This window comes from Pseudonaja textilis, chromosome 15 (genome assembly GCF_049901715.1).
Source record: "Pseudonaja textilis isolate UNSWEBS1 chromosome 15, rPseTex1.2, whole genome shotgun sequence".
Taxonomy (NCBI): Eukaryota; Metazoa; Chordata; class Lepidosauria; order Squamata; family Elapidae; genus Pseudonaja; species Pseudonaja textilis.
The window spans coordinates 5,020,376-5,032,590 of NC_142004.1; the positions used below are offsets into that span (position 1 = coordinate 5,020,376).

Sequence of the window (12,215 nt, forward strand, 5' to 3'; positions counted from 1 at the left end):
CAATTAAAGGAGCACTGATTTACACCCAGGAGCAAGAATGAAACCTGCAACGGAAATCCAAATCCGATTGTAGGCAGACAGCGAGACACCGCAGGCAAAATCAGAGCACGACGGGGGGAGGGGGCGGGGGGGGGAATATGCAGGCTCCTGCCCGAACTGCAAGTCTATCGGCATTCGATCCGCCCTGGGCCAGAGACTCACAGGCTGTCCTTCCACCGTTTCTTTTTTTCCTCCTCCCTCCAAGACATTTTGCTCCCTGCTTGTGAAACAAAAATTAATTATTAAAAAGCCCAACATGTCTCAGAGCCGCTCAGCCACAAAAGGTAGCCTCTAAATAATTAAGCGCCGCTATATTTAGAGGAAAGGAAGAGGCCCTAAAATCTAAATTAAACTCTGGAACATAATTTTTTTCCCCCCCCTTGAAGGGGTGAAAGAGAAGAGGGGCTACAAGGGGGGTCCAAGAGGATTTTCATGGCATTGCAGAGAGCAGACTTCAACTACACGAGTCTTCTTTTTTTGTCCCCAGGTAACTTTTCTTTTCAAGTAACCCTTACAGGTAATCCTCGGCTTATGACTGGTTGCTTAGTGACTGTTTAAAGTTACGACGAACCTATCCAAGGTGACTTATGAGCCGGATTTGTAATTCCAACACATCGATCATGTGATCACATTTTGGGCATTTGGCAAACAGGCCACATTTATTGCCGTTTGCAGCGTCCCACAATCACATGAATGCAATTTATGGCCGTTTTTTACAGGAAGTCAGCATTTATGACTGGTTTCCAGCAACAAATGTTCATTGAGGGCAATGGATTTGCTTAATGACCGCCACAAAAGGCTGTAAAATCAGTCACAGGGTGACCCGCTTAACAATCGACATGGCTTAGAGCATGCTGGCTGGAGAATTTTGGGAGTTGAAGTCCACTTGTCCTAAAACATGCTGGCAGGGGAATTCTGGGAGTTGAAGTCCACCCATCCCAAAGTATGCTGGCAGGGGAATTCTGGGAGTTGACAGCCTTATGTCTTGAAGTTGCCAAGACTGAGAAACGCTATTCCGGAACCACAGACAAATTTCTATCTTTAAAAGTTAAAGAGTGTCCTTTTCTCCCTTAAAAAGCTTGGAAGAGAAGTTTCTTTGCAAACTTTAGGACCTTGCAAGCCACGCACATTCCACCTTTTTTTAAAAAAATTATTATTTTCTGGCCAGAGGTCGGTTTGCTTGAAGCACCTGTGAATTTAGAGAAGACAATTTATCGCAGCCAAGAGTGCTGGGCACCCGTTTCTCCCTGCAGTGCGCCAGTCAGATTCCTGATCTGAGGGTTTATTTATTTATTTATTTATTTCAAAAGAGCACAGCACAAGGGGAATTACAAGATAATTTGATTCCTGAAAAATAAATTAGAAACATTTGGGAAATAGGGTGTGTAAGTTATTACAGCCTTGGGGCAGCCGGAAATTATGAGAATAATCATGCAAGCGCAGTAGTGGGTTGTTGTTTTTCCCTTCATTATTTACCTTGGCACTCCACAAGCTGCCTCGAGTTCCAGAGCAGCTTTTGCTACCCCAAGTTGAATGGAGAAAACAGAGATAGTCACAGGCTGGAACAGCTGGACTGCAATAGACACTGTTTTGGTTACGCTGCAGGATTGCACAATTTTCTCCCGCTTAGCCTTCGGGTCGGTTTCGGAGGGACAAACCGGACGTCAGCAGATCTGCGTGTGGATCTGATTCTATAAACACAGAAGAGGAACTTTCGCCCTGCTGACTTCCAGAAGTGAAGATGGTTGGCACCTTTGAGCAGAAGAACACCCAAGGAGTGAAATTTGAAGGAAAAAAGAACAATTCGGATTTAGATCCGTATCACAATACAGAAAATGAAGTAAGGACAGTCTATCTATCTATCTATCTATCTATCTATCTATCTATCTATCTATCTATCTATCTATCTATCTATCTATCATCTGCCGTTATTATTTTTATTAATTTTGTCATGTTTTTTCTCTATCAATCAATAATTTCTCTCTCTGTTCTATTCTCTTTCTCTCATCTATCTATCTCTATGTAATCTATCCATCTCTATATCTATTTATCTATCATCTCATACCTTTATTATTTATCTATCAATCAATAATTTTCCTCTCTGTCATCTATTCTCTCTCATCTATCTCTAATCTATCCATCTCTACCTCTAACTATCTAATCTATCCACCTCTATCTATCTCTCTCTCTCTCTCTCTCTCTCTCTCTCTCTAATCTATCCATCTATATCTACAGTATCATCTATGTATCTCTTGCCTTTATTATTTTTATTAATTTTGTCATGTTTTTATCTCTCTCTCTCTCTAATCTCTCTCTAATCTATCTGTCTATCTCCCACCTTTATTATTTTTTTATAAATAACTCAAGGAAGCGAACATACCTAATAACAGCCTTCCCCCTCCTATTTTCCCCACAACAACATCCCTGTGGATTGAGCTGTGAGAGAACGACTGGCCCAAAGTCACTCTGCCAGACTTCATGCCTAAGGCAAAACTAGAATTCACAATCGCCTGGTGATCGGCCCAGTCACCCAGTCAGTTTTCATGCCTAAGAAAGGACTAGAACTCACCATCTCCCAGGTTCTAACCCATGGCTTAGTCACTAGTTGCCAAAAATCTGACATATTATGCCAGGCTTCCATAGAGAAATAATGTTGTTTAAATCAACAGCTTTCAGCTCAGTAAAAATCTGTTGGTGAATACAGGAACCCTCCAACTCCTTTCCAAAGTCAACACTTTAAAAGAAAAAAAGGGGAAAAAAAGGATGGAGGATGGGGGGGAAAAGAAAGGGAGACAATAAACTTTGCTGCCTAAAAAGAAGAAATAAAAGCAAAGACATTTTGTGCAGCCTCTAGCGGAGTGCGCACACCTGCCCTGTAAAATTGAGAAAAGAACTACTGTTTTGAAAATGTAAAATTAAGTAAGCTCACCCTGAATTGAAAAATAAATAAAATTGCTCCATTTTCCTCGCTCAGACACAAGATTTATCACAGCAGGGGAAATAGAGCTTCCCATTTTCATGGTGTCTGCAACCAATAAAGTTAAAAGTTTGGGGTGTATATAAGCAAAGAAGCTTCTGGTGCGGCCAAAATGCCCACTTCTGGTGGAGAAGTGTTGGAAAATTTGAAAAGGACAAGGGGATCAAAGCCCATGAAATACTTATACAGGTCGTCCAGGGCTTATGACCATTCATTTAATGACAGTTTGAAGTTACAAAGGCACTGAAAAAAGTGACTTTCACACTTATGACCATTGCAGCATCTCTAACGGCATCTGAATTTTGATCATGTGACCCTGGGGATACTGCCATGGTCATAAGTGTGAAAAACAGCCATAAGTCACTTTTTTCAGTGCCATTGTAACATACCAAATTAATTGCTGTAAGTCAAGGACTATCTAATTGGAGACAGCTGATGGACTAGAGAACACCCTGTTTCCTCCCCATGCTCACTCTACTCCCCGCTTCTCCATCCTGCTTAATTTTATTTAATGGGATTTTTGAATTTAAGTTCTGTATTTATTGTTTCAGTGTTTAATTCATTCATTTCATTTCATTCATTCAGCCTTTGGCAACATAGGAAGCATATAATATTTATACAGATAGATGATAGATGGATGGATGGATGGATGGATGGATGGATGGATATGATAGATAGATAGATAGATAGATAGATAGATAGATAGATAGATAGATAGATGATAGGATGGATGGAGGAAGGAAGGGAGAAAAAGAAAGAAAGGAAGATAGGAAGGAAGGGATAGAAAGAGAAAGAGATAAGAAATAAAAAAGAAAGAGAAATAAAAAAGAAAGAGAAAGAAAGAAAGAAAGAAAGAAAGAAAGAAAGAAAGAAAGAAAGAAAGAAAAGATTTTCAGTAGTCTTGTGCAGTAGGTAAAGTCCCCATAGTCTGCCATATTCTTTTTCATCTGATTGATTGATTGATTGATTGAATTTATGTGCTGCCTATTTCCTCCAGAGGCGACAAACACCTTGGTTTGTAAAATGCAAGGGGACACAATGGCAGGGGGTGGGCAGATATTTTTGCTGTCTACTCACACGTCCGTCACTCTTCTGATCCTGTGCCGAAATAAATCGCATCCGCAGCCCAGGGAAATTATGGAAACGTGCAGATATTTCCTTAGTTGGCATTCTGGTCTTGTGAGCTGCTGAAAAGGGCCATTGACACGAGATGTCCTCTCCGTGGAGATTTGCCAAGCTCCTTCATTGTCTGATATTCCATTACAAGCAGCTACCTAATACCAATTAAGGGCACTTATAAAATGATTAACAAATAGATCTGAAATCCTTGAAGCCAGGAAAGTTAAAAGATCTGCAGAGAGAGAGGAGGGGAAGGTAGAAAGAGAGAAGGAGGGAGGGAAAGGGGAGAGGGAAGGAGAGGGAGAGGGGGGAGAGGGAGGGAGGGAGAGGGGAGAGGGAAGGAGAGAGGGAAGGGGGGGAGAGAGGGAGGGAGAAAGAGAGAGGGGGGAGGAGGGACAGAGGGGGAGGGAAAGAGGGAAGGGAGAAATGGGAGGGGCAATAAAAACGATCAAAGACTAGCGATGTTCATTATTAGGCATTGTTTTCACGATGGGGTCTTGATTAAGTGAACCTTTTATCATCGCTTAAGGCTTGCCTGGCACAAGTTTAGGGAAATTCTGCCTCCTGGGTGGGAGTGTCAGGGGTGAGACAGGCCCACACACTTCCCAGTCTAGACTACAGGATTTCATTCTGGTCTCTTGCTCAAGTTTGACCTCTTTCTGGTAGTCGCCGACATACCAAGCCCCCACTCACCGACACACACTCACCCCACCTTGGCTAGAATTAGAATAATAGAATTGGAAGGGACCTTGGAGGTCTTCTAGTCCACCCCTGCTTAGGCAGGAAACCCTACACCACTTCAGACAAATGGTTATCCAATCTCTTCTTAAAAACTTCCAGTGTTGGAGCATTTACAACTTCTGGAGGCAACTTGTTCCACTGGTTAATTGTTCTAATTGTCAGGAAATTCCTCTTTAGTTCTAGGTTGCTTCTCTCCTTGGTTAGTTTCCATCCATTGCTTCTTGTCCTGCCTTCATGTGCTTTGGAGAATAGCTTGACTCCCTCTTCTTTGGGGCAGCCCTTGATATATTGGAAGACTGCTATCATGTCATCGCTAGACATACCCAGTTCCAGCAACCGTTCTTCATATGTTTTAGTCTCCAGTGCCCCAATCGTTGTTGCTCTTCTCTGCACTCTTTCTAGAGTCTCAACATCTTTTTTACATCGTGGCGACCAAAACTGGACTCTGTATTCCAAGCGCGGCCTTACCAAAGCCTTAAAAAGCGATATTAACACTTCACGTGATCTTGATTCTACCCTTCTGTTTATGCAGCCTAGAACTGTGTTGGCTTTTTTGGCAGCTGCAGCACACAAGTGGCTCATATATAAGTCTAAGTACTATTGCTATTATTATTCTACCTTCTCCCTATTGGTGACCTGCTGGAGGTAAGGAGACCATCCTTCTGAACATCATTGTTTGGCTAAACCATCATCCCTTCCTTGCTTTCTTGCTGAAGATGAACAGTTGGAGAAAAGGGAGGTAAGAAAAGGCAGATTGCCAGTCCAGCCGTGACACGGATGACTTTTGAAACTGAACGGTGCTTTTGAGAGATTAGAAGGACACCCAGGGTGTTACTCCTATGTTTAAGAGATAATTACCAGCCACAACCTAAAGCCACTGTAAATACCCATTGAAAGCCCCACTGTTTACCAGGTTTGAGGGTATAAATTTCCAGCCCTTATATAACAGGACGTCTGAACAACACTGCCAGGTCCGTGAAGATTTTGTTCCACGCCAGTTGCAAGATGTTTCTATAGTAACCAATGCATTTCCAAATGGGAAGAGACGGAAGCTTTTAAAGACAAATAGGAGAAGTCGGCGAGAAGTAAAGGATGAGGAGAAGCTTCCGCTGTTTTCCTTCAGGAATGCTCCACTGCACAGATCTGAGTGCAGAGTGAGATTGCAGCGCAGGGTGGAAAACAGCCTTGACCAATCCAGGGTTTATAAAAGTTTAACAAACTAACAGAACAACAGACCGAGGAAGGGACCTTGGAGGTCTTCTAGCCCAACCCCTTGCTCAGACATTTGTTTATTAGCATTTATATACCACATGCTAGTGGCCAATTTTCACCTTCATAATTCTCCTGGAATTATAAAACTGGAATGCTGCGTCCAGTTTTGGTTGCACACGATATAAAAAAGGAGGTTGAGACTCTAGAAAGAGTGCAGAGAAGAGCAACAAAGTTGATTCAGGGATTAGAGGCTAAAACATATAAAGAACGGTTGCAGGAACTGGGCCTGGCTAGTTTAATGAAAAGAAGGATTAGGGGTGTCATGATATCAGATTTCCAATATTTGAGGGTCTGCCATAAAGAAGAGAGGGTCGAGCTCCTCTCCAAAGCACCTGAAGGCAGGACAAGAAGCAATAAGGATGGAAACTAACCAAGGAGAGGTGCAACCTGGAATCAAAAGGAATTTCCTGACAGTGAGAACAATCAACTAGTGGAACAAATTACCTTCAGAAGTTGTAGGTGCTCCAATACTGGAGGCTTTTAAGAAGAGACTGGACAGCCATTTGTCCAGAATGGTTTGCCAACCCAGTTGCATAAACAAGTTGCATAAACCAAAACCAAAACCAAACCAAACCAAACCAGAGATGTGACAGTTCAGCCAGGCCGCCCAATGCCCATGGTTTGGAACGGGACGAGGGACACTTTTAAGCCATCCTTATATTGTCGTGATCTTTCCTCCAACCAAGGGAGAAGAATAGGCAGGTTTAGCAGAAAGAAGCATCAACAGCATCTTGCAGATGACTTCTTTTGGTCTTTGTGGGTTTACTATCACTTATCTGTGTGGAATAAATAAAATAAATGTGAAGAATAAAAGTCACACTTCTTCTTTTTTTTAACCTGGACTCTCACTTAGAGGAATGCTGGCAGCAAGATATATATATTAGTGGTGCCCCCTCTGCTGGTTGACACAAAAATAAAACAATGGACAGCCAAGGCTATTCCCCCCCCAACCCCCTCTGTTTATTTCAAGAGGGGCTGCAATGTTTTCACTGGTTAATTAATGACTTCTTTGAGGATTAATTTTAGCTCGTTAAGGCTTGATGCTCTCCGTTAAGACGTAGGGGGATAAAGTTGCAAAGAATCCCTCTTCCTTTTTTGCTTGGAAACATGTCCAATCACGGAGCTTTTAAAGAAACTTGGGAATCATTCAGTTCTTTCTCATAGATGCGATGAAGCATCAATTGCATTAAATAAGTTCCAAGTTTAAGTGGAGTTGCTTTCTTGTGAGATACAAATATGATAAACTAGCTTTGCTATGAAACTATGTGGTCGGGCTGAGTTTTTGGGGGAGGAAAATAAGGGGGGGGGGAATTCTGCCTCTGCCTACCAGCCTCCATCAGTATTCATCTGGCTAGCAGCCTGTCAGTGTGTGAGAGAGTTGAGGGCTGTTTGGAAACTGAAAGAGTATTTGCTGTGTGAGCAAGGAGGAGACAGCAAGGAGCCTGGGCGTGGCTTAGCTCAACTGCTCTGTACTAAAGCTGCTTGGTACTGTAAAACTGAAACTGAACCTCCTCTCCTCTGCTTGTGTTTTGCTTTTGGAAGAGATTTATTTTCAGGTGGGGAGGGGGAGTAGAACCCCTTAGCATCAGAGCGTGTTAATAATAATAATAATAATATAGGAAATACTAATGCTCTGATGGTCATTTCGAAAAATCCTTTCTTGGTGAGCACCTAGAAACCAAGAGGAACATAGGTGCCAATTTTCAAGTTTGTAGGCTTTACAGTTCTGGAGATTTTGTGATGATGCGTGAGTAGTATTTCGCTTGTATATGTATAAATGAACAACAACCAGTATTCCATTCATTTGCAAAGTTTCTTTTAAGAGCTCCACGTTTGGGCCCATTTCAAAATGCATTCCTCCCTTCAAATCGCCCCCTTTGTATTTGCACTCTTGAAAATGTTCATCTGCATCAACCATGGACTTGGATGGCCTGAACAAAGATAGCTCCCTGTCTCACCACAATTTAATTCTCCAAGTCATCATGTAAACAGAGTAAAAAGCAGCTTAGGGAGAAGATAATCACCCCAGGGAACACTCCAGCTGCAAAATCTATCGCTCCCTCTAACAATACCATCTCTTCACAAAGCTCAAATCAAAATCCTTTTTATCTGGAAACAAATGAGAGCAAAATGCCTTCTACCTTTTGGAAAAAAATTGCCACATCGGTTGACTCTGAACTCAGGTTTATTACTGTTTACTCAGAAATTCTTCCACTCCAATGCGAAGGGTGTTTTTTTTTTTTTAAACTCCCAACAGCGTCTGCATGTGCACAAAATTACATCTTGTTCTTCTTTATTTCCGCACCAGCCTGCTTTTTAATCCTCTGTCGCTCATACCTCTTTGAACAAGTCGTTTGCCGGAGCTACAACCAAATATTTTGAGACAAAAATGCACACAGCACAACCACTGAAAATAGATGAATCATGTCATTTTAGTCTGTGTCACTTTCCTGTACAGTCCATTAGTCTGGCCCTTCCACATTTCTACATTCTTCAATTTAAAAAAGCAAAAAAAATTTTTAGAGGAGGGGAAACATAGGCAGGTCTTTCTGTATGTGCAGAGAAGAGCAACCAAGATGATTAGGGGACTGGAGGCTAAATATATATATATATAAAGAACGGTTGCTGGAATTGCTGGAATGAAAAGAAGGACTAGGGGTGACATGATAGCAGCCTTTCGATATCTCAGGGGCTGCCCCAAAGAAGAGGGAGTCAAGCTATTCTCCAAAGCACCAGAAGGCAGGATGGGTGGAAACTAATCAAGGAGAGAAGCAACTTAGAACGAAGGAGAAATTTCCTGACAGTCAAAACAATTAATCAGTGGAACAATTTGTCTCCAGAAATTGTGAATTCTCCAACACTGGAAGTTTTTAAGAAGAGATTGGATAACCATTTGCCTGAAGTGGTGTAGGATTTCCTGCCTAAGCAGGGGTTTGGACTAGAAGACCTCCAAGGTCCCTTCCAACTCTTCTGCTATTCTGTTATATACGTAATTTTCTCTCTACAGCCTTCTTCCCCTTTTTGAGTGCAGATTTCAGAGAAGGGAGCAACTGAGAGGAACTCAATTCCTAGAGTCTAGCCTGAAAAGTGCAAATGAACAGAGAACGTGGAACCTTGAATTGAAAATTAAAAGGGACTTTGGAGGTCTTCTAGCCTAACCCACCTGCTCAATCAGGAGACCCTGTACCATTTCAGACAAGTGGTTGTCCAATGATAAAGTTCACTTAAAAATGCAGATCGATTGCCTCTCTACGTTTATCCCTTTTTAAAAACCCCAACAAGAATTGGTGTTTCCTTAGGCGTCTGTCAAATGGAGTTTTTTTTTGTTAAAAAAAATCCCAAATTCCACCAAACCTTTGAAACGATATTGTTTCAGATCAACATTGTCTGTGTTTTAATTCCCTTCTAAATAAGGAACTCCTCAACTTATGACCACAACTGACCCCAACATTTCTGTTGCTGAGTGAGTTTAGCATTTATTAAGTGAGTTTTGCCCCGCTTTACGACCTTATTTGCCACAGTTGTGAAGTGAATCACTGCAGCTGTTAAGTCAGTTGCACGGTGATTAAGTGAATTTCGCTTTCCCGTTGACTTTGCTTGTCAGAAGGTCCCAAAAGGAGACCCTGCAACCGTCCTAAGCATGAGTCAGTTGCCAAGCCCCTGAATGTTAATACTGCCGGGGTCATAAGTGTGAAACGGTCGCTTTTTTCCCATGCTATCAGCCACTAAATGAACTCTTGTAAGTCGAGGACTACCTGTGTAGCTTCAGGTCGGGGGAGGCGCAAAGCCCCTTTGCTTTCTTGCAGAGGTTTCAGGTTAACAAATAAATCAGTCAAGAGAGACTTCCTGCTTTCCTTTCCTTGCAGCTCAAGAGGCTTTTGAATAGCTGAACAGCCGCTGAATATCACAGCAGGAAAAGCAGGTTTCCTTCCAAGCCCAGCAAGGAAAATCTATCACTCTGAGCTATTAGTAACTAGGTGTAATCTACAGATTTGATCCTGGGCTGCTGTGTGTCTGAAGGGTAGTTTGCTGGGTTTGTCCCATTTGGCTCCTACTAAGCCTCCTGTATTACAGAGACAGGTTGCTGTTTGCCCAGACAGGTTGCTCGTGCCTTTGTGTACGGCCACCAACGCACCCTCCCCTTCCGAATTCCTTGGATCTGGTGTCTTCTGCATGACAATGAGGCGCTGATTTGATTCCTCTCCTAACGGCACGAACCCCATTAAAACCCAATTCAGCTGATTATCAACAGCTTTCCTTAAATGAAACCACAGGCTCTCGAGGGGATTCAGCCAGAGCCAGGAGACGACAAGAGAGAGTAGGGGGGAGGGAGGAAAGGGAGAGAGAGAGAGAGAGAAAGCGAGGAGAGAATGAAAGAAGAAAGAGAGAATGAAAGAAGAAAGAGAGAGAGAAGAAAGTGAGGGCGAGAGAGGAGAAAGAGAAGAAAGAAAGAGAAGAAAGAGAGGAGAGAATGAAAGAAGAAAGAAGAAAGAGAATGAAAGAAGAAAGAGAAGAAAGTGAGGAGAGAATGAAAGAAGAAAGAGAGAATGAAAGAAGAAAGAGAAGAAAGTGAGGGAGAGAGGAGAAAGAGAAGAAAGAAAGAGAAGAAAGCGAAGAGAATGAAAGAAGAAAGAAGAAAGAGAGAATGAAAGAAGAAAGAGAGAGAGAAGAAAGTGAGGGCGAGAGTGGAGAAAGAGAAGAGAGAAAGTGAGAAGAAAATGAGAGAGAGAAGAGAGAAAGAGAAAAACGAGAGGAAAGAGAGAAGAGAGAGTAGAAAGTGAGTGAGAAAGAAAAGAGAGAGAGAAGGAAGAGAGAGAGAGAGAGAGAAAGAGAGAGGAAAGAGAGAGAGTGAGTACGAGAGAGAGAATAGTAGGAAAAAAGGAAAAAACAGCTATATTGGATCAGATAGATGTCCATCATGTCTGGTTTTAAGGTTTCCAAGTATGACCCACCACTCTTAGTGTTTTTTCCTTCGTTTTTCCTGGAAGCTGAGTCAGGCCCCTTTCCACACGGAAAGCAACTTCCTCACACCTTTCCATGCAGAAAGTATTTTTTCATTCCTTTTTGGTTTTTTTCCCCACGTAGAAAGCATTGTCTTCCTTTTTTTCTGCATAGAAAGCACCTTCATCATTTTTCAGAGAGTCTCCGATGGCAAATATGTGGGCTTCCCCTCATTTGATCCTCACAGCAACCCTGTGAGGGAGGACAAGCCAAAGATGGTGTTTACACTCCGAATCAAATGGTAGCATGTACATCGCTTGGTTTGGGTGTTGTTACTTGGCGCGATCCTTGCTTTGCAGGGTGTCATCCATGGTTTGTGTGTTTTGTGTACAGCCACTCCATTCGAAAACAAAAGGGTGGTGTGAGATCTAAATGCAACATAATTCGGGGTACTTTAAAGTGTAACAGATTTGCTGTTCCCTGACAAAGTGAAATAAATACATTCACAAAAGGTTATGTGGTCATGCATTTGCTTGACTTTTAAGAATGGCACAATTAAAGGGAGGAGGGGGGAGGTGGAAGAGGATGAAAAGGAGTGGAGGAGGAAGAGGAGGAAGAAGAGGAGGGAAAGGAGGAGGAGGAAGAGGAGGAGAGGAAGAAGAGGAGGTGGAGAAGGGGGGAGGAGGAAGAGGAGGAGAGGAAGAAGAGGAGGTGGAGAAGGGGGGAGGAGGAAGAGGAGGAAAAGGAGAGGAGGAGGAAGAGGAGGAAAAAGAGGAGGAGGAGGAAGAGGAAGAAGAGGAGGAGGTGGAGAAGGGGGAGGAGGAAGAGGAAGAAGAGGAGGAGGAGGTGGAGAAGGGGGAAGAGGAGGAGGAGGACGACTGTGGGGTCCTTGGATCCTCTCTAAGCCTGCTTATTTTTTTGCCAGGTAACTAGCATTGGTGAAATTACCTAGTCAGCATCATGAAACACCTGTAAGAAAACGAGTTCAGAAAGCAGCAGCAAGGACCCCCTTCCTCCTACAGCCCACATTAGCAGTTTGGCAAGCGAGGGTTAAGGAAAACACCCCCCTGCCCTTCCATTTTCTTTCCTAGAAAGACCACAAGCAGGAAGGGATCTGAAGGGTGAT

The 12,215-nt window shown here is 42.8% G+C and overlaps 1 long non-coding RNA gene across 3 annotated transcripts in view; it reads left to right on the plus strand.

The window, feature by feature from the left end:
• LOC148124637 (uncharacterized) overlaps positions 1-12,215 on the plus strand; it is a 41,021-nt gene that overhangs the window by 17,995 nt on the left and 10,811 nt on the right. The window contains exon 4 of one of the 3 annotated variants that reach the window (XR_015739614.1): positions 1,645-1,879. The exons of 1 other annotated variant lie outside the window; for it this stretch is intronic. This is a non-coding gene — a long non-coding RNA (uncharacterized LOC148124637). The remainder of the gene's footprint in view (positions 1-1,644; positions 1,880-12,215) is intronic. One more of the 3 variants, XR_015739616.1, reaches the window with a different exon arrangement.